The sequence below is a fragment of the Hemitrygon akajei genome, chromosome 27 (assembly GCF_048418815.1).
Source record: "Hemitrygon akajei chromosome 27, sHemAka1.3, whole genome shotgun sequence".
NCBI lineage: Eukaryota > Metazoa > Chordata > Chondrichthyes > Myliobatiformes > Dasyatidae > Hemitrygon > Hemitrygon akajei.
The window spans coordinates 19,917,742-19,940,269 of NC_133150.1; the positions used below are offsets into that span (position 1 = coordinate 19,917,742).

A 22,528-nucleotide genomic window follows, 5' to 3' on the forward strand; every position below is an offset into this window, starting at 1 on the left:
ATGCTCTCAATTGTGCTCCTGTAGAAAGTTCTTAGGATCTGGGGGCCCATACCAAACTTCCTCAACCGTCTGAGGTGAAAGAGGTGCTGTTGTGCCTTTTTCACCCCACAGCTGGTGTGTACAGACCACGTGAGGTCCTCAGTGATGTGGATGCCGAGGAACTTGAAGCTGTTTACCCTCTCAACCCCAGATCCATTGATGTCAATAGGGGTTAGCCTATCCCCATTCCTCCTGTAATCCACAACCAGCTCCTTCGTTTTTGCGACATTGAGGGAGAGGATGCTTTCTTGACACCACTTATTCCCTGCAGGCTACCTCGTTATTGTTTGAGATAAGGGCAATCAATTTTAATGCAAGGTTTTATATTAGCCAAGTGTCTGTTGCTTAGGAATTGATTATCACTCATGTTAAGAATTAGTGTCTTTTGATATTTACATTTTAAATAGAAAATTTTTAAAAATATTTCAGCGCTACCAATCTTCAAAATCACCATATAATGCTGGAAAGCTAGCTCTATGGATTTGCAGCATATTTCCAAATCTTCCTGATTAACTGTCCTCTGGTTTGTTTACCCATTGTAGTGGTAGTTAAAGGTGTTATTCCTATGCCACTCAGTTAGCCACTCCCACAAGAGAGGAGTTCACGTACTGTAAAATAAAATTCAGTTGAGTATCCTGCATGCTGGTGTCCTAGTGTGCCCTGCACTGTCCCTCAATAACAAACACAACATGGTGCCAGAAGTGGTTGATCGTTGATGAATTGGTGCTACAGACCGTGAGATCGCAACAGGAAATCACTTACAGTAAGACTGTTCTTGGTTGCATATATATTAATAAAAAAATATCCAGAGACTTATCAACCTAAACTACCTATGCTAGTTTGCTAATTGTATGCACCATGGGGCATAAGCTTAGAAAGGGCCAGAGTTGCTAGGCAACACCTTCAAGCTACACCCAAAAGTGGATACATTGTAATAATCTGTGGCCACTAGCCTGGGGAAGTGCACAGGGACACAGGCACAGCAGAGATGTCAAAGGAGTCAGTCAGGCTGTCAGGGAGAGAAAGTAAGTCTTTTGTAATCCAACTAAATAAAATAATAAATAAACAAGCAAACATCCGCTGTACTGCATCTACTTACCTAATAAAGCCTCCCGAGTCATCTGATTTCTCTGAACCAGGGGACTTTGAGAGATGGCTCAGACACTTTGCCAGCATTTTCACTCAGACTTCAGAAGAGCATTGAGTACACACGCTGATACACTGCATATGGGTGACAAAGCAGATGACGTCATGGGTGGATTAGGACTCACATGCTCAGAAAAAGGAGTACAAAACGGTGCAGGACAAATTCAACGAATATTTCATAGGAAAGCAAAATGTGATATACGTGAATATTTCTGATAATTCCAGAAAGCAGGAGCCACATGAAAGGTAAGTTGCTTTATCACAGCGTTGTATGCCCTGTCAGAACACCGATTATATGGAAATCTGAGAGATGACTTCATTGGAGACAGGATTGTTGCGAGGCTACTGGACAGCAAATTAAGCTAAACCCAGCAAAGAAAGTGCTCATGGGATCAGGGAAACGTAAGCTCAGTGTGATGGGAATGTTTACTACTTCCAACTGTAAAAGTGAGAAACAGTTAAAAGAGGATGACCACATTGTTCAGAATCTCTTCTTGCCATTACTGGGATGATGTGCATCAAAAAGCTGAACCTCATTGTACGGTTGGATTCGCTAAACAATGTCCAGTGGCAGGAGAAGTACCCAGAGTTGTTCACAGGCCTGGGGATACTGGAAGAAGAGTACCTTATCCAACTGAGGCCAGGAGTGACGCTCTACTCTCCGACTACAGAGAGGCATTTACCAGTCCCACTGATGAACAAAGTCAAAGCTGAACTTAAGAGAATGTTGGCACTTGACATCATAACTAGAGTGAATAGAATACTGACTGGTGTATGGGCATTGTTTTTGTTCCCAAGCCAGATGGCACAGTTAGGATCCGTACTGATCTAACAAAATTGAATGATGCAGTGAGGCAGGAGAAGTTTATTCTGCTCCCTGTTGAGCACACATTGGGGATCTTGGGTGGAGCAAAGTTCTTCTTTCTGTTGAGCACACATTGGGGATATTGGGTGGAGCAAAGTTCTTCTTTCTGTTGAGCACTCATTGGGGATATTGGGTGGAGCAAAGTTCTTCTTTCTGTTGAGCACACATTGGGGATATTGGGTGGAGCAAAGTTCTTCTTTCTGTTGAGCACTCATTGGGGATCTTGGGTGGAGCAAAGTTCTTCACCAAACTAGATGCAAAACTCGGGGTTCTGGCCGATCCTTTTAGTTCCTGAGTCAAAGAAGCTCAGAGCCTTTATCACTCTTATCACACGCTACGCCACGCTATGCCTTCAAGAGCCTTAGCATCTCTCAAAGTCCCCTGGTTTAGATAACTCAAATGTCTCAGGGGGCTTTATTAGATAAGTAGATGTGGGTACTGCAGTATTTGCTCCATTTTTCTGTTCATTTGTTTATTTATTATTTCATTTATTTTGACTACAAAAGTCTTTTTTTTCTTTCTGAGAGTCTGACTGACTTCTCTGCTGTGTTTGTGTCTCTTTGCACTTCCCCAGGCTCGTGAACAACAGATTTTTACAATGTATTCACTTTTGGGTGCAACCTGAAAGCATTGCCTAGCAACCCTGGCCAGTTCTCCCCTCATGCAGTACATTAAGTTAGCAACCAGCACAGGGAGTTTAGGTTGATAACTCTCTGGAAATTTTTTCATAGATATCTGTGAACAAAAATGGACTTAATGTAAATGACTTCTTGCTGGGGATCTCACTTGGTATGTAGCACCAATTTATCAATGATCAACCACTTCTGACACCATGTTGTGCTTGATATTGAGCAGAGCACACCAGAACACCAGCCTTGTAGGATATTCAACTGAACTTTATGGATAATGGTGCTTGTACAATATGTGAGCTTCTTCCATGTGGGAATCATTAACTGAGTGGCATAGGAATAACACTATTAACTACCATAACATCCTGCACCCAGACCATTGACCTCCATACCTTTCTCATCCATGTACCTGTCCAAACTTCTCTTAAATGTTATAATGGAACATGCATCTACCCAGTTCCTCTGGCAGCTCATTTTACCACAGTCTGAGTGGAGAAATTCCTCCTCAGATTCCTCTTAAATATTTTATCTTTCATCCTAAACTATGACTTCTAGTTCCAGTCACACCAATCCTAAGGAGAAAAGGCCTGAATGCATTCACTCTATTAATGCTCCTTCTAATTTTGTATACCTCTGTATGATCTCCCCTCATGTTCCTGCACTTCAAGGGATGAAGTCCTAACCTATTCAACCTATTGTTGTAACTCAAATCCCAGCAACATCCACATAAATTTTCTCTGAACTCTTCCAAGCTTATTGATATCTTCCCTGTAGGTAGGAGATCAAAACTGCTTGGAATACTCCAAAGTTGCCTTCACCATCATCTTATACAATTTCACTAACATTCCAGCTCCTGTGCTCAATGCCATTATTTATGAAGGCCAATGTGCCAAAATCTCTCTTTACAACAATAAGTAGATGTCACAAAATAAACAATTGTTCACTGAACTTTTAATTTGACAGTAATGCATAGGAGCAGAATTATATCATTCAGTCATGGCTAAAGTATTTCCCTTCCATCCCCATTCTCCTGCCTTCTCCCTGTAACCCTTACTAATCAAGAACCTATTAACCCCTGCTTTAAATATACCCAATGACTTAGCCTCCACAGCCACCTGTGACAATAAATTCCATGGATTTACCACTCTCTAGCTAAAAAAATTCCTTCTCATCTTCGTTCCTGTACTTGAAGGCTATGCCCTCGGGTCCTAGGCTCTCCCACTATTGGAAACATCTTCTCCAGGTCCTCACTATCTAGGTCTTCCAGTATTTGATAGACTTCAATGAGATTCCTCCCTCATTCATCCAAACTCCAGCAGGTACAGGCCCAGAGACATCAAATGCACCTTATATGTTAACCCTATCATTTCTTGATCATTCTCGTGAATCTCATCTGGACCCTCTCCAATGCCAACACATCCTTTCTTAGATAAGGGGCCGGAAACTGTCACAATACTCCAAGTGCAGTCTGACCAGAGCCTTATAAAGTCTCAGCATTACATCTTGATTTTGTATTCTAATCCTCTTGAAGTTAATGTTAATATTACATTTGCCATTACTAACTAAAACTGCCATTGCCACTACTAACTCAACCTGCAAGTTAACCTTTAGGGTATCCTGCACTAAGACTCCCAGGTCCCTTTGCACCTCTGATTTCTAAATTTGCTCCCTGTTTTGAATATAGTCTTTGCCCTTATTCCATCTACCAAAGTGCATGACCCTACACTGTATTCCATCTGCCACTTACTTGCTCTTAATCTGCCCGTGTCTTTCTACAGACTCTCTGCTTCCTCAACACCATCTGCCCTTCCATCTGTCCTTATATCATGGGCAAACTTGGTCAAAAAGCCACCCCATCCCTCTCCATCTGTGATGTTCAGAGGTACCGCTAATCAATTGCGTGTCCGATGCTAATGGATTTCAACTCACCTTGATTGCTTCTGTGAGGTTGTGGCAATCTATCCAAGGGGCCTGTCTCCTCTGACTGTCTATTCACTGGTCTCTGACCCCTCTGCAAACAGCATCTGTCCTCATCTCCATCTCAGTGCACTAGAAGAAAGTTGCATACTCGTTTTTTTTCCCCTCTCTCTCTTGTTGGGTAATGAAGCTTTCTGCAAGTCACAATCACTTCAACCAGGACATGTATTGCCTGCTGAAAACATACTGCACCTTCCCTTGAAGAATGTAAGGTGTGTTTTAAGTAGTGTTCACTTGTGTTAATTGGTGCAAGACGTACAAAAAATAGGACTCCTAGTGAGGCAGTAGGTACTTAGCATAATGGTTAATATTGACTAGATTGTGGTATTATTACAAAGAGGACACAGCATAAACGTTGCGTGATTCTGCACCATCTGATATATGAGAGTTAAATATGCATTTTGATCTCCTCATGTATTTTTGAGGACCAGTAATTTATATCCCTTCCACTTCCGCCCCCCCCCCCCCCCAAATTTTTAAATGAATGATCCCAAAAGAGTGGAGTCAGCCAGAGGTGTATTCAAAGCAGCTTCTCAAACTTCAAGCTTCAATATAACACTATTATCCAAGTTTAAAATAAAATTTATTATCGAACTACATACATGTCACCATATACAATGCTGAGATTCTTTTTCTGTGGACGTACTTAGCAATTCTATAGGACAATAACTGTAAACAGCAAAACAGCATCTGTAAACAGTAAACATCAGGAACTGTAAACAAACTTAGCAAATGCAGATAATAAATAAATAATAACAAATAATAAGCATGAACTAACAAAATAAAGAGTCCTTAAATGAGTGTAATTATCCCTTTTTGTTCAAGAGCTTGACAGTTGAGGGGTAGAAACTGTTTTTGAACTTGTTGGTCCAAATCCTGAGGCACTTGTACCTTCTACCTGATAGCAGAGGTGAGAAAAGAGCATGGCCTAGGTGGTGAGGATCTTTGATGATGCTGCTATTCTACAGCAACTTTTCATGTAGATGTACTTAATGGTTGGGAGCATTTTACCCGTGATGTATTGGGTCAAATCCATTTCTTTTTGTAGCATTTTCCACTCAAGGGCATTGGTGTTCCCATACCAGTGGCGTCATCAGCAAACTTAAACATGGTGGTGGTGTTGTACTTAGCCACACAGTCATGAGTGCAAAGTGAGTAGAGCAGGGGGCTAAGTACACATGCTGCTGTGCTGATGGAGATTGTGGACCAGATGTTTTTGCCAATCCAAACTGACTGGGGTCTACAAGTGAGGAAATCCCAGGATCCAATTGCACTGAGTGTATTGAGGCCCTGATCTTGGAGTTTGCTAATTAGTTTTGAGGGGATGATGGTGTTAAATGCCTGGGTGTAATCAATAAAGAGCATCCTGATGTATGTAACTTTGTTGTCCAGATGTTCCAGGTTTGAGCGAAGAGTCAATGAGATGGCTTCTGCTGTGGAGCTGTTGCTCCAGTAAGCAAATGGACTGGACCTAAGTCACTTCTCTGACAAGAGTTAATACGTTTCATCACCAATGTCTCAAATCATTTCATCACTGTGGATGTATGTGCTATTGGGCAATAGTAATTGAGGCAGGTCGATGCGCTTTTCTTAGGCACTGCTTTATTTGTTGACTGCTCAAAGCAGTTCGGTACCTCAGACTGCTGAAGCAAGAGGTTAAAGATCTCAGTGAACCCACCAGCCAGTTGATCTGCACAGGTCTTCAGTACGAGGCTAGGTACCCCATCTGGGCTGAATGTTTTTCAGGGGTTCACCCCCCAGAAGGCTGCTCTCATGTTGGCCTCAGAGACTGAAATCATAGGATCATTGGGAGCTATGGTAGTTCATGATGGCTCCTCCATATTTTGACAGTCAAAGTGAATATAGAAGGCATCGAGCAAAGCCCAGCCATTTCCCATGTTGCTTGATTTAACTTCATAAGAAGCAATAGTATTCAAGCCCTGTACAATTGTCGAGCATTCTTCGTTGATTCAAGTTTGGTTCAGAATTTTCCCTTTGCCCATGAGATGGCTTTCTAGAGATCATACCTGGACCTCTTGTAACTTTTCTGGTCACCAGCCTTGAGTGCCTCTGATCTGGCTCTTAGTAGATTCTGGATCTCATGGTTTGTCCAGGGCTTCTGATTGGAGAAGACGCTTAACGATTTAGTGGAAGTGCACTCATCTACAGCTGTTTTAATAAAGTCTGTGACAACCATGTTCTACTCAGTCAGATCCGTAGATGAGTGCTTGAACACGGCCCAGTCCACTGACTTGAAGCAACCCCATAGATGCTCCTCTGCCTCCCACAACTACCTCTTTGTTGTCCTAATTGCTGGAGCTTTGCTCTTTAGATCTGCCTGTACGCAGGTAGAAGACAGCCAAGTGATCAGATTTATCAAAATGCGGTCTGGACAAGGAACGGTAGGCATTTCTTATCATAGTATAACAGTGGTCTAATATGTTGACACCTCTGGCAGCACAGGTTATTATGCTGATGGTGATTGGTCAGCATTTTCTTCAAGCAAGCCTGGCTGAAGTCATCAACTATGATTTGAACTGCATCGGGATGAACTGTTTCTTGTATGGAGACAGTATCATGAGCGCTTGATTATAGCTGGCCACTGGTATATGTAAACTGCAATCCGAATTACAGAGAACTCTCTAGGTAAATAGAATGGATGACACTTGACCATTAAGTATTCGAGGTCGAGAGAATACAATTTCAACAAAATCGCCACATCAGAGCACCAATGAGAGTTTAGTGTAAAACACACAGCTCCTCCTTTTGCCTTTCCTGAATTAGCAGTTTAGTCCTTCCTGAAAATTGAGAAGTGTTCGAGTTTGATCATTGTATCTGTTGTGACCGGGGAAGGCCCCATTTCTATCAAGCATACAATGGAACAGGCTTTCAGTTCTCTCTGATAGAGCAGCTTGCCTGCAGGTCCTCAATTTTGTTCTCCAGCAACTACACATTTGCCAACAAGATTCTGGGTAGTGGGGGCCTCACCCCTCTGCGTTTCAGCCTGGCTTGGAGTCACCCCACCTCATGGCTCGCTTTCAGCCATGATGCTGAACCTTCAGCCTCTTAAAGATGCCGTGCCTGCCTGGGCCGCTGAGTCCATCAGCTGACCATGAGATCTTAAGATTAATCAGTTTAAAACTTCATTGCTTAAAGACAATTTCCATGTGGCAGATTGCAGTGATGTATATTTAAGAGAATTTTCTGCAGCCCACAGAATGTCGTCGATGATCACCGGCAGTATCTTGTACCTAAAACGGACAGACAACCAATATACATAAGAAGACAAAGTGTGCGATTACAATTGCCTCATCCTCCCTTTAGAATCATTCTTCTTCTTTGGGAAAAACCAATACTGAACCTTTCAAATTAGTTCCAGAAACTCCAACTATTGCTGCTCTGCCATCTAACCTGCTAATGCCCCCTTCCTATCAACTTGGGTCAGCACCTCTCTCATACCTCTGTAGTTCCCTTTAATCCACTATAATACCAATATTTCTAATGTCAGTTTATCGCTCTCAAACTGCAGGGTGAATTCTAATATATAATGATCACAGCCTCCTAAAGGTTCCATAAGAGATAGGAACAGAATTAGAACATTTAACCTACCGAGTCTGCTCCGCCATTTCATCATGGCTGATTTTCCCCTCAACCCAATTCTCCTGCCTTCTCCCAGTGAATTTCACACTTCGACTAATCAAGAACCTATCAACCTCTGCCTCAAATACACCCAATGACCTGACTTCCACAGCCACTGTGGCAAAGAATTCCACAGATTTGCCACCCTCTGGCTAAAGAAATACCCTGTCATCTCCATTCTAAGTGGACGCCTCTCTATTCTGAGGTTTTGTCCTCTGGTTCCGGACTCCCCCACTATGTGAAACATCCTCTCCACATTCACTCTATCTAAGCCTTTCAATATTCGATAGGTTTCAATGAGATCGCCCCTCATTCTTCTAAATTTTAGTGAGCCATTAAACGCTGCTCATGCGATAATCCTTCCATTTCCAGAAACATTCTCATGAACCTCCCCTGAATCCTTTCCAACATCAGAACGTCCTTTCCTAGAAAACTACTCAAAGTACTCCAGGCGAGGCCTGACCTATGCCTTATAAAGTCTCAGTATTACATCCTTGCTCTTATGTTCTAGTCCTCTCAAAATGAATGCTAACATTACATTTGCCTTCCTCATCACTGACTCCACCTGCAAGTAACCTTTAGGGAATCCTACACAAGATTTCTCAAGTGTATTGGCACCCCAGATTTTTCAGTTTTCTCTCTATTTAGAAAATAGTCTATGCTTTTGTTCCTTCTACCAAAGTGCATGATCATACACTTCCCTACACTATATTCCATCTGCCACTTTGCCCATTCTCCCAATCTGTCAAGTTTTTCTACGTACTCTCTGCTTCCTCAGCACTACTTGCTCCTCCACTTATCTTTCTATCATCTGCAAACTTAGCCACAAAGCCATCAACTTTGTCATCTAAATCATTGACATATAACATAAAAAGATGTGGTCCCAACAACAAAAGTCAATGGTAGCCAACCAGAAAAGGCTCCCTTTGTTCCCATTCTCTGCCTCCAGCCAATCCTGTGTCCATGGCCAGCATCTTTCCTGTAATACCACGGGCTCTTATCTTGTTCACAGCTTCAGGTGCAGCACCTTGTCAAAGGCCTTCTGAAAATCCAAGTACACAACATCCTCAAAATATTTCAACAGATTTGTTAGGCAAGATTTTTGCTTAAGGAAACCTTGCTGACTTTGGCCTATTTTATCATGTGCTTCCAAGTATCCTGAGACCTCATCCTTAACAATTGACTCCAACATCTTTCCAATCCAATCATTGAGGTCAGACTAAATGGCCTGTAATTTCCTGCCTCCCTCCCTTCCTTCATGAATAGTGGAGTGACTTTTGCAATCTTCCAATCCTCCATAACCATGCCAGAATCTTGTGATTCTTGAAAGATCGCTAATAATACCTCCACAGTCTCCCCGCCACATCTTTCAGAAGCCGGGGTGTAGTCCATCCGGTTCAAATGACTTATCAACCTTCAGGTATTTTAGCTACCTAGTACCTTCTCCCTAGTAACAGCAATTGCACACACTTCTTGCCTCTGACACTCCAAATTCCAGCATACTGCTAACGTCTTCCACAGTGAAAATCAATACAAAATACTTAGTTTGTCCACCATTGTCTTGCCCCCCCCCCCATTACTATCTCTCCAGAATTATTTCCAGTGGTCTGACATCCATTCTTGCCTCTGCTTTATTCCATATGTATCTGAAAAAAACTTTGATATTGGCAAGTTTCCCTTCATATCTCACCTTTTCCCTTCATATGGGTTTTGAAATTACCTTCTGTTTTGTAAAAGCTTTCCAATCCTCTAACTTCCCAATAACTTTTGCCCTACTATATTTTGTTTTTGACTTGCTTTGTCAGCCACAGTTGTGTCATCCTGTCTTTCTAACACTTCTTCTTTGAGATGTATCTATACCGTGCCTTCAGAACTTCTCCCAGAAACTCCAGCCACTGCTGTTCTGCTATCATCCCTGCTGCTGTCCCCTTTCCCCCTCATGCCTCTACAATTCCCTTTACTCCACCGATACGTGGTGATGTTAACTTCTCCTTCTCAAATTGCAGTGTGAATTGTTTCATATTATGATCACTGTCTCCTAAGAGTTCCTTTATCTTAAGCTCCCCAAATCAAACCTGGGTCAATGCGCAACACCCAATCCAGAAAAGCCTTTTAACTGCAGGCTGCTCTCTAAGGTCATTTCCTAGGCTTCTACAAATTCCTTCTCTTGGGATCCAGCACTAATCTGATTTTCCCAATCTACTTGCATATTGCAATCCACCGCCCCCCCCCCAACCATAGTAATATTGCCCTCCTTACACGCTTTTTCTGCCTCCCTTTGTAATATGTACACCACGTTCCAGTTACTGTTCAGGGGCCTGAATATGACCCTCACCAAGGTCTTTCTACTCTTGCAGTTTCCTAACTCTATCCACCAGGACCCTACCTCTTCTATGTCACTTTTTTTCTCTAAGGACCAGATTTCATTTTTTAACCAACAGAGCCAGCCCACTCCCTCGAGCCACTTGCTGGTCATTTCTATACAATGTGCATCCTTGGGTGCTAAGCTCCTGTGGTGAACTACATATACCTGTCTGGACTGCTCCTGTGGGTCCTCCCACAGACCCCTGCTGACTGCTCCTGTGGCTCCTCCCACAGACCCCTGTATAAAGGCGATTGAGGCCTGAGGCCTGAGCCCGGCCTCATTCTCCAGGATGTAGTGTTGTTCATTCTTCCAGTCAATAAAAGCCGATATCTCGCTTCTTACGTCTCAGAGTGAGTTATTGATGGTGCATCAGCTCCCAACCAAGATCTTCTTTCAGCCACGACTCAACGTCAGAGCTGCCGATTTCGGACAGCGCTACAAGCATGCTTTACTGTGCATCCATTCAAACATAGCACCTTCAGTTCTGTATTGATCACCCCTTTTCAATCTGAGTGAATTATATGATATCAAAACAAGACATCAAGGAAGCAGAGTGGACAACAGCGCAATTCCTTCAGTGGCTGCGGTCAATCAGTATAACTGACTCGAATATTTTGGATGCATATTACGAAAATGTAGCCACAAATCGTTTGGTTGCTCAGTGTAGATGCTCACCAGTGGCGAGTTACTAAACTTTGAAAACCATCTGTAATGAATGATTAAAACAGATTATGCCTAATTTGCGGCGCTGTTCCACCATTTCGCTGCACTCCGTTTCAAAAACAATAAACTTGGTGGTCATTAAATGTCCCCGTCCGTGCCTTCTGGGTCAGCCATCTCTCTCCGCAAGATCACACGATCATTGAAACAAAAATGCGCCAGGATACTGAAGTGAGACATTCCGCCCACCGTGTTTGTACCGGTCAGATTAATCAACCTTATCCCGCCGAACATCTTCCACTTCATAGCACTGCCGTTAATACCTCTTCAACTACACGCCCACCCAAGCGCGTTGTTTTAATGTGAGGGGCATTTCTGTCTCTTTCGTTCTTTGGGGGTGAGTTTCCAAACCCCACCTATACTGTATTTTGTCTTTTCGCCTCTCTCGTCTTTTTACCAATTATATTTCTATATGTTATCCCTTTACAAATATATACACTTCCGCTCTCCCTCCTTGCAACCTCCTAGCTTATCCAACCGTTCAGCAGGAATCAGGTCAATCCTGATTGAGTTCTAAGCGATGATCTTTCTGATCGCGGTATCACTCGCTCCTATTTTTGTTCCCTGCAGACGCTACGGCTCTTCCTAGTTGCTCAAGAGTCCCGCCTCTCGTTACTTCCGATTGGTTTACTGCTTTCCGGCGAGCCCGGCTCCTCTTTCGGCCAGTGGGCGGATTGACAGTCCATCATCTGATAGCTTTAGGGAGGGGAGGTGTTAATTGTTCCACTGTGATATCGGAGAAGAGAGAGCGAGGTAAGAAAGGGATGGGGTAGGTACAGTATAGTTATTGATGAGTACAATTAGATTTGCGTTAAGGGAGATGACCTACAAAGCTTCGGGAAGGTGCAGTGTGTGGTTTGTTTATGTGTAGAATGACTTCCTGGTATTTGGAGCTCTACACCGCATCTGCGCTAATCTGTTGCATTGAGTAGTTTGGTAACTGTCTAATGAATTTCCGGGGACTATCTGATTTTAACCGCGACGTTTATCGATAGGCTTTCGTTTTATCAAGACTAGGAGCAGCTCTAAAAAATATGATGTTCATTCTGTTAATTAAACGTAATGAGTTAATCTGAAAGCATTCACAAGAGCTCTTAAACCTTGCCGATCAGTGGTGTGTTCCATCAGCGGGCCATTGAAGTTACATGTGGAATGAAACTGGGGTTCACTTCCTATATGTTAGCTCTTCAGTGACCTTTTTGGCGGGGGGAAAATCCTTGCTAACTATAGGTGTTTCCTATAAACAGCACATACCTTGTTCGTTTTTGACTTGTCTCTGCAATGCCCGTGGTCATTGTGCAGTTTCAGATAAAATTTCAGGAATGTAAATATGGAAAATAATTGAAAATCTAACCTAAAATTTATACCTGGTATAAAGCGGAAGAATATTGCGTAAATTATATTCAATGTGTTTATTCTTTATTAATAATTATCTAATTACCAATTCTTCCAGTGTTGTCATTAGTTTCTTTTTTGCTGGAATATTAATGACATCACAGTTGTCTTGTGATGAGCTGCTATCACAAGCACAAAAGTCTCTGTCTGTTCCTGTGGTTACCGGTAAATCTGTGGAGCACTTTGAAGTGAGATTTATATTTGGTGTGTTTTTTTTTTAAATGCTTCATTGAACTTTTTGGGAAAACCAAGGCAACCGGACTTGCTGCATTGTCTTGAAGACATTTCACCACTCGAGGGAAAGGCTCCTTCAGTTCTAATCCATGGTGGGTAGTTTCCTGGCTTTTAAACTGAGTTGTTTAAAGGTATAGCAATCACTTGAAAGTTGTTCAGAGTGGGAGAGGTAATGAGAGGTTCACTAGTCTTTGTGTGAATGGAAGTGTGAACTGGTGTAGAGACATTAGGACCACATTGGAAGTAGCTGATCGGTGGTGTCGTACCCCATCCTGTCTGTTCAGGGATGGGTTTTCCAGTTTGACAAAGGTGGCTTCCTTAACCTCTCTTTCAAGCCGCCTACTCTCCCTGTCTAAATTTTGCACATTATTATCATCAAAGGAGTGTCCCTCATCCTTTAGGTGTAGGTGTTCGACCGAGTCTGGACCTGAGGGTTTAGCCCTCCCAGGTTGGACCATCTGTTTGTGAAGTGGTTGTTTTGTCTCACCAATGTACAGATCTGTGAAGTTCTCATAGCATTGGATAGCATTGCTCTGTTTAAATATGGTGTTGTATCCTTAAGGTGGACAGGTTTCTGTCTGAATGTGTTTGTAGGTTTGAAAAACACAGGGATTTGATGTTTGTTGAAAACCCTTCTGAGTTTCTCAGAAACTGCAGCTACATATGGGATGACTATGTTTTTAGACCATAAGATATATATGAACAGAATTAGGCCACCTGGCCCATTAAGTCTGCTCCACCATTTAATTATGGTTTATCCTTTTTTCCTCTCAACTCCATTCCCCAGCCTTCTCCCCATAACCTCTGATGTCATATCCAATCAAGAACCTATCAATTTCCGCCTTAAAATACACCCAACATCCTGGCCTCCACGGCTGCCTATGGTAACAAGTTCCACAAGTTCACCACCCTCTGAATAAAGAAATTTCTCCACATCTGTTTTAAATGGACTCACCTCTATCCTGAGGTTGTGCCCTCTTATCCTAGCCTGCCCACCATGGGAAACATCCTTTCCTCATCTACTCTGTCTAGGCCTTTCAACATTTGAAAGGTCTCAATGAGATCCCTCCTCAGCGAGTACAGACCCAGAGCCGTCAAATGTTCCTCGTATGATAACCGCCTGCTTTGTTCCTTACCCCTGTCTGTTGGGCTGATACCCCTGCTGGTTTTTGTTGCTGTCTTGATGAAGGCCATGAGGTGCAGCCCTTCACAAGAGAGGTCAACTCAGTGGATGATCAAATTTACACGAGAAGCCATCAAGAACAATAGACTGGTGTATTTAGACAGTGCAGCACTTGTCAAAGAAAATGGACATCTAGATATTAAAGTTTACAGGAAACCAGCCCACACAGATCAGTATCTATGGCTTGGCTCTCATCACCCATTAGAACATAAGTTGGGGGTTATCAGAGCACTACATCACCGCACCGAGAATGTGCCCACCAACATTACAGCTAAAGACAAGGCGCACAAGTATTTGAGAGAAGCCTTGAAAGCTTGCGGCTACCCTGACTAGGCCTTCATCAAGATAGCAACAAAAACCTATCATTGAAAGCAGTATAGTCCAGTTGAGGCAATGTTGCAATATCCTGGAATGAAAGTATTGTCCTCAATAGGCATTGAGAAATGTTCTCTTGAAAGAGATAAAATTGAGATTGCAGATAATTCTGTATGACTGAAGAGCCTAGCGGTTGTAATCTCAAAATAAGATGTTGGCCATTAAAGATTTTGAAGGAGAGATTCTTAGAGGCTCAACGATATTTGGAATCTTAAATCACAGGGTCTGTAGTTATTAACTATATTTGAGATGATGTCTCCTCGACAAAAAAAAAGGAAATCAGGAAAATGTGAAATTGTGGAAAAGTAAGTCATTAGAGAAGGTCTGCATGGTCGTATGATAGAGTAAACTTGGGGCAGGGTGGGACGAATGTGGTTCTCCTCCTGTTATTATTTCTTGGTGAGCTTTATCAAATAGCAGACACAAAAGCAAATTGCCTCAGACGCAGGTGATCAGTTGCCCACAAAGCTGACGTTTGGAATGGATGGAAGCGAAGCATGCTGACGTTGCATGGTGAAGGTTGTAGCAGAGAAGTATGTGAGTTTTTAATGACTGATTATATCTCAGATGTAAACTTGGATTGCAACATTTTTCTATTTTGCGCCGGGGAGCTGGCCATTCCTAACCAAGCAAAGGCTGGTGAATGAGAACCAACCCCTGAAATTATTGGTCAAGAATTAATATTGTTAAATTTTAGAGAGAAAATAGAAGCTGCTGCTGATCCACCCTGCAAGCCTCAAAAACCATGGCCCTGTGGACTTGAGTAGAAAACTGTGGTTAGCCCTGCTCCAGAGGTATATGTGCATAATGCAATTTGATAGTTCCTTGCAGTTCTAAGAAGAACACAAAAGACTAGATGTATTGTAATCTGAATCAAGAAATAAACTGCTGGAGGAACTCAGCAGGTCAGGCCAGTTTCGCCCCGAAGCATAGATCGTCTACCTGTCTCTACAGATGCTGCCTGATCCGAATTCCTTGGGCAGTTTGTTTTTTTTTGCTTCTGTTCTAAGAGAATGCTGCAGTATTTGAGGTGTGGCTCACTGTATGATGCATTGGCTTTGGCTACCCTCTTGGATGAATATAAACTTTCACTTTCACTATTGGAGAAAGATCAGATGAGTTTTCTTTTCCGCATGTATCCCAAATTTTCCCTTTGAATTGATGGGATGTACCCTGGTGACAACATCATTGCTTAGAAACTCCTTTGAGCATTGTATAACCAGGTTAAAATTTAACTGCCTTGGTTGCAAGTTGCAAAATTTTTGTGACCTAAGATATGCAAACAAGTCTTCCTCTTCCATACATCGGGTGCAGGTATCTGGCAGTCTCCAGAATTTCAGAATTCCTTACAGTGGGCATTAGACTTCAACAGAGACTAGAAGGGTTTCCATTCCTGAAATGTCTGTCCACCTGCTCCCCTTTCCTCATGTTGAGCACGGATTGTTTTCCGTCCAGTTTTGTGGAGTTGCGAATGAGATCAGCGTGCAGAGCAGGGGCAGCCGAGGAGCGTGCTTAGAATCAGTGACCCTTCTTATGGTTCCTCAGTTACTTTTGTTTCTTTTTGAAGATGGTCACAATTGCAGTGTGCACCCCAGCACGTCCATCTTTTCCCGGAGGACAGACTGTGAATTTGTGAACACCTTCCTGTCAGCCAAGGTGTTCAGCACTGCTCACCCCAAGCAACTTTGAATAGGCAAAAACAGGCTTACCAGAATTTCAAAAGGGGCTGACAGGAATCTCTAAATACACCAGCGGTGGTGCGTGACTGTCTATGCACATCCAATCAGCAGGCATTTTGTTACAATCTATTATGTCATGGGCCTCTACAATAAGCCAAATGGTGTTGACTGGGTGTTGATACAAACCCAGTTTTCCAAGTTGTTTCTTCATGTTACTTTCCCCAATTTCTAGTCTTTGCAGTATTTTTACCAACGCAGCACAAAAGCCACTGAAAGAATCATTTTGCAAAAGGCAACTTTATACAGTTAAGTGCCAAATGCCATACAGCCAATGATAAATTATTCTTTTACTTTACCCTTCGTGATGCCTTCTGTTTCCTTTTTCCTACCACCGGCTGCAGTACGTTGCAGAAGGCTGCAGACTTTCAGTAGAGGAGATTGCAGTGGGACTTGTTTAAGTTTTGGCAGAAAGCCAAGTGTATCAGTATGTACTGCAGGAGAAGCACTGGCTGGCAGGCAATATCAAAGCTATTGGTGTGGTGGCAGGAGACTGTTGGTCAATGCAGGGGCTAGAATGTGTCGTAAACCCAGACGACAATATATTTTTTTTCTTTTCAAGTCTTTTTATTGCATTATAATCAGTTAAATGAACAGATCAATAATAACAATATCAAGAGAACAGGATTACAATAATAGCTATAACACATACAAACATAAGTTTCAAATATCATATCCAGACATGTCCACCTGATCTCTTGATAATTGAAGCAGGAAAAAGTTCATAATATTTGTTCAGAAGTAAAAAGACAGAAAAAAAAACAAAAATCCCTGAAACTAAACAGAAAACAAAACAAAAAAAAACCTGGCTGTCATAATTTGTTAATTGTAATTATTCTGACCTTAACTCTGTTCCTCCTTCCGTAAACAGTTAAGTATTAGGAAAAAGAATTCAGAAAAAGAAAAAAAAATCAACTTAAGTCTCATGTATGGAGATTGTGAATGAAAGACTCCCAAGATTCCTCGAACTTAATCGAGGAATTGACCGTGCCACTCCTAATTTTTTCTAGGTTTAAACAAGCTATAGTTTGAGAGAACCATTGAAGTGTAGTAGGGGGATCAGAATCTTTCCATTTAAATGAAATGGATCTTCTGGCCATCAGCGTAACAAATGCTATCAAACGGCAGGCTGAAGATGCAACAATATTTTAAGGATTTTTTTTATTGGAGATACTTTAATAAACTTACTTTCATCCGAAAAGCTAACCTAAAGCACATAAAATGCATGCCCAGGATAAAAAGGGTTAGACACAAAGTGAAACTCCCCCCTACTGCACTGTCCCATTACAAACTTGCACGTCATTTTAAATGTAGGTTTAATCCAGTGAAACACAGGCAGACTTCCACATGAAGTAAACTACCACTGTTGCAGAGAAACCCTGTAACAATTATTGTTATCTGTTAGGGCAGTGCTGAATGCAGGTATCCTGAGATGTGGCAAGAGGAGTATGAACTTACACTGCAGAGCATTAGAAGTTTGGCAACTTCCATTTTGTGAGCAGTGGTAGTTGAGCCATCATAAGACATAGAAGCAGGATTAGGCGATTCAGCACATCGGGTCTACACCATTTGATCATGGCTGATTTATTTTCCCTCTTATCCCCATTCTCCTGCCTCTTCCCATAACCCTTGAGGCCTTTACTAATCAACAAACTATCGAGCACTGGTTTAAATATGCCGGTGATTCGGTCTCCACAGCCATCTGTGACAATGAATTCCAAAGATTCATCACTCTCTGGCTAAAGAAATTCCTCCTCATCTTTGTTCCTTCTATTCAGAGGCTGTGCCTCTGGACCTATACCCTCCCACCACTAGAATCATCTCTCACTGAGTTCATGTCTAGCTACAGAAGCTGTCCACCATTCCATTTGGAAAACGTGGTTTCCAAGCTCTGCCAGAAGTTTTCTGCAGTGGTGGTGCTCGTCTTTTCCATAAACCTTTGCATTGCGTGCAGGCTTCCTGGCACCCCTTACCAATGCACCAAGGGATTTACTGTCCGTAGTCCGTAGATGGTGTTAAAGTAGCTGGCACTGCAGAAAATGAAGAAGATTATCAACAATTACAGGGGGATCTTTACAGCTGTTCAATTGACCAAGGAATGGCATTCAGTTAAGTGTGAAGTGTTGCATTTTGGGAAGTCAAACCATGGTAGAACGTACACAGTGAATGGCAATGCCCTGAGGAGTTCTGTAGAATGAGAGCACATACATGTTGTTCCCTGTAAGTGGTGCCACAGACAGAAAGGGTTGTGAAATCAAGGCTCTGAGTACAGAAGCAACAAACAGTCTGTGGGAGGAACTCCGCAGGTCAAGTTGCATCTGTGGTTGGTGATGCTATTCCTATTTCAGGCTGAGATCTTGTATTGGGACCTGATGCGGAGTGTTGAGCTGAAACATCAGCGATTTTTTTATCCCCCAGTGATGCTGCTCAGCCCACAGGGTTCCACCAGCAGTTTGTTGATCCAGTTTCCAGCTGCTGTGATTCCTTGTTTCCATAGAGTACAGCAGCTGAGGTGTTGTGTTGCGACTGTACAAGACATTGGTGAGGCCCCACCTGGAATATAGTGTACCTACAACCTTAGTTACCCTGTAATACAGAATATGTCACTAATCTGGAAAGAGTACAAAGATGTACAAACATGTTGCTGGGATTCAAGGACACCAAGGCTTCTCAATACACAGGATGGACCAGACTGCTGATTCAGAGAGGGCAAAAGGTGGGGGTATATATTTTATGACCTGAGGGCTTCTCAATACGTAGGATGGACCAGACAGCTGAATCGGAGAAGGGAAAAGGTGGATGTCTGTGTTTCATGGTAAGCTCTTTGTGGTATTCGGATACAGTGGTCTTGTCGCAACACTTATTTCCCCCAACCTGGAGCATCTAATGATTAAGTTCTGGCTGTTCTACTTGCCAAAAGAGTTCTCCTTTGTGACACTGACCACAGTTTACATACAGCCAAAGGCTGCCTACTTGAGGTTGAAACTTTGAAGTTTTCATCAGAGTCCCTTTGTGACATTACCATCCAGGCATTAACTTCTAAGCAAACCATCCCATCTGCCATGGATGCAGATGAAATGTGTCTAGTGATTTGCCATTTGCTTGGCTCTACACTATGTGAAGTTTATCTGAGCTGATCACTGGGATTGATGTATTCAGTGAAACATCACTGTGTTTATTTTCCCCTTAAGTGGGTGTCACCGCCTGGCCAGGTCTGAAAAGTATTCTGAATGGGAAGGGGTGGGGGGGGGGGGTCAGTAAAGAAGGCATTGAGTTCAAGAGTTGGGACATTATGTTACAGCTAGGTAAGAAGCTGGCCAGATATTGTATGCTCTTCAGGCCACCATGCTACAAGAAGGATGTGATTAACACAAAGAGAATAAAGAAAAGATTCACAAGGTGTGGTTGTGATTAGAGGGCCACAGTTATTAAGAGAGACTGGGCTATTTTCCCTAGAGAAAAGAAGGCTATAAAATCATGAGGTACATAGTTTTGATGGATTGCTACACTCCTCTCTCCCCAGGCTAGAGAAATTTGAAACTAGACAGCATAGGCATAGGGCGAGAAGAGAAAGATTTAGAAGGGACCTGAGGGGGCAAATTTTTTCAAAGAGAGTGGTGGGGATATGGAAGGAGCTGCCAGAGGAAGTGACAAAGACAGATATAATCCCACTATTTAAAGGACATTTAGGTATGGACATAGATTGGAAAAGTTTAAAAGGAAAAGAAAATCTACCTCGGCCGTTTGCTTTTTTTTGCTTGATTCCAAGATTCTGTCAGTGAAAGGTATATTGGCCAAATGCAGGCAAATAGGACTAACTGAGGAAGATACTTTGGCTGACATGAATAAGTTAGGACTCCGGGCCTGTTTCTGTGCTGTGTAACTCAGTGATTGTGGTTTAGGCCCACCCACTGGCCATCAAGATCTCTGCCAATGTAAATTCATTAGTGAGCTGCACTGCCTCCTTTGCAGTTGTTAAATGATATATCAATAACTGCCCTGATAGTTAGTGTTTGCTGACGTAATGTTTATTGTATTTTAGAAAGATACTGGATGATGCCGCAGCAGTATTTAGGGATGGCGTTCGACAACACACACAGGGTGTGTTAAATAAATGGTGTTAAATAAAAATGCCACACCCAAGTTTTTACAAAGCCTGTCCAGTTCTTTATACCGTCCTTGATAAAGTAGCCAGCGACATGGAGGAATTCTTTCCAAGGTTGAGTGGAGCCAATGTTAAAGCCAGTGGTCCCAGTAGCCGAGATGATTGGGTCTGTCAGGATCTGTGGTGATTTTAAGGTCACCATCAACCCAGTACAGAAAGTAGATCAATACCCATGGCCCGGGATAGAGGATATATATGCAAACGTTTCTGGAGGAAAACACTTCAGCAAAGTAGACTTATCCGAGCCTACTTGCAGGAGATGGAAGAAGAGTCCAAAGTGTTTCTCGCCATAAACAATCACAAACTCGAAGTTAGACACACATTTCGGACTCCTGTGCCTTCCTTGGAATTAGTTCAATGTTTTGAAGTTACAAAACATGGCAATTTTATTTTATTTAGTGCTACAGCACAGAAAAGGTCCAACACGCCACACCACCCAGTAAACCAGCTATTTAACCGTTGCCTGCCACTTCGTTCTGTGGGAGACGGGGGTGAATGGCAGAGGGCTGTCATGATGAATGAGCTCCGATCTCAGTTTTTGGTCTACTTGTGTGTTCAGTATGAGATTGAAAGGAAGTCTGTTACTTGGGAAATCTCTTTATTTTGAAACCTGGTGAGATTTCAGGAAGTTCTGCAGCTTTTGTCGCCACATTCGGATATGGCCCAAGTGCAGAGTGAGAGACACTGAAGCCAGTCGATAGTTCACAGACTTTAATGTGAACAGAGTTAGAGGGAAAAGAAAACAATAAATGCTAGGCCAAACAGGGCCGTTAACTAAAACTCTCAAATGGAAAATGAAGCCAACACTACAGCTGAAAGGAATAACTAAATATAAAACAAATACGGCTAGTCTTCAGAGTCAGTTGACTCGACAGTCCAATTTCTCCAGCAAGGCCAAATGCAATGAAAAGTTGCTGTGCTTTGCTGAAGTATTGACAAGCAGTGAAATGAAAAGAATGGAGTTAAATACCATCACAATGAAATAATAATTAGCTGACTCATGCATTTTCACGAGCGCAATTGCCGTATCTGCTGCGCTGCCAAATCCGCGGTTGTGACAGCTTGTTCCAGTAAGATCTTCAGAGATGGAGATGCGTCTATTGTTAACTATGAAGTGTTAAATAAGACAAAGGAGCAGAATTGGCCCATTTGACCCTTCAAGTTTGCTCTGCCATTTCATCATGGCTGATTTCTTATTCTGAAGATATACTGATTCAATTACTCCAACTGCAACAACCTGGTTCTTCTTGCACACTCTCTTTGAGAACCGTGTCAAAGTGTTGCACTGTAACGTAACAAAGAAACAGTGGACTAAAAGAATGTCAACCAGGTTTTTATGTATTTATTGAGATAGGGTGGAATAGGCCCTTCCAGCTCTTCGAACCATGCCACGCAGTAACCCCCTGATTTAATCCTAGCCTAATCCTGGGACAATTTGCAATGACCAGTTCACCTACCAACTGGTATATCCTTGGACTGTGGGGGAAAAAAACTGGAGCACCCAAAGGAAACCCATTCAGACACAGGCTTCAGAGCCTTTGGTTGGAAGAGGCTTTTCAGCAAAGAGTTTGCACTGCTGAAGTGGTAGAAAAACTGCTGTACTCAAGAGCTGATTTGAAGCATCCTAGCATCGAGAAAAGTTTTATCCTAAATACAAAGTCTGAAATGAATGTCAACATAAAGGAAAAGGATATCGAGTTTTTGTAGAGCAAACCTCAACATAGTTGAGCAGGATTTGGCACAAGGTAAAGTAAGGCGGGGATTACTGTGGTTATTTTAATGGTAACACCTTTTGTGTGCCAGGAAATTGTGGTGCAGGACTTATTCCAGGAACTAGAGCCTTTGTCTGACTGACAATCTAGCGTGGTACTGAAGTGCAACATTCAGATGAGATATATGTGAATGCCGAAATGAATCTCAGCGTAGTATGGATATGGAGATGTGTTACGGAATTTGGTAATAAGTTTACTTTGAACTTTGAATATGCTGGTTTCAGATAGAAAAGACAATATGCTGCTATTTGAAGAGAAGAGTAGACCTACCCAACATTAATCCCAAAT

At 42.4% G+C, this 22,528-nt stretch overlaps 1 protein-coding gene across 3 annotated transcripts in view; it reads left to right on the forward strand.

Annotated features, from left to right (window-relative positions):
* Positions 1–12,048: 12,048 nt before the first annotated feature.
* The window catches only part of LOC140717161 (small integral membrane protein 29-like), a 33,458-nt gene continuing 22,978 nt past the window's right edge, over positions 12,049–22,528 (forward strand). Inside the window, exon 1 of one of the 3 annotated variants that reach the window (XM_073030443.1) lies at positions 12,049–12,133. The gene's annotated coding sequence lies outside the window, so the exon portion shown is untranslated. Of the gene's footprint in view, positions 12,150–13,051; positions 13,102–22,528 lie in introns of those variants that run through there. The other 2 variants (XM_073030444.1, XM_073030445.1) reach the window with 2 other exon arrangements.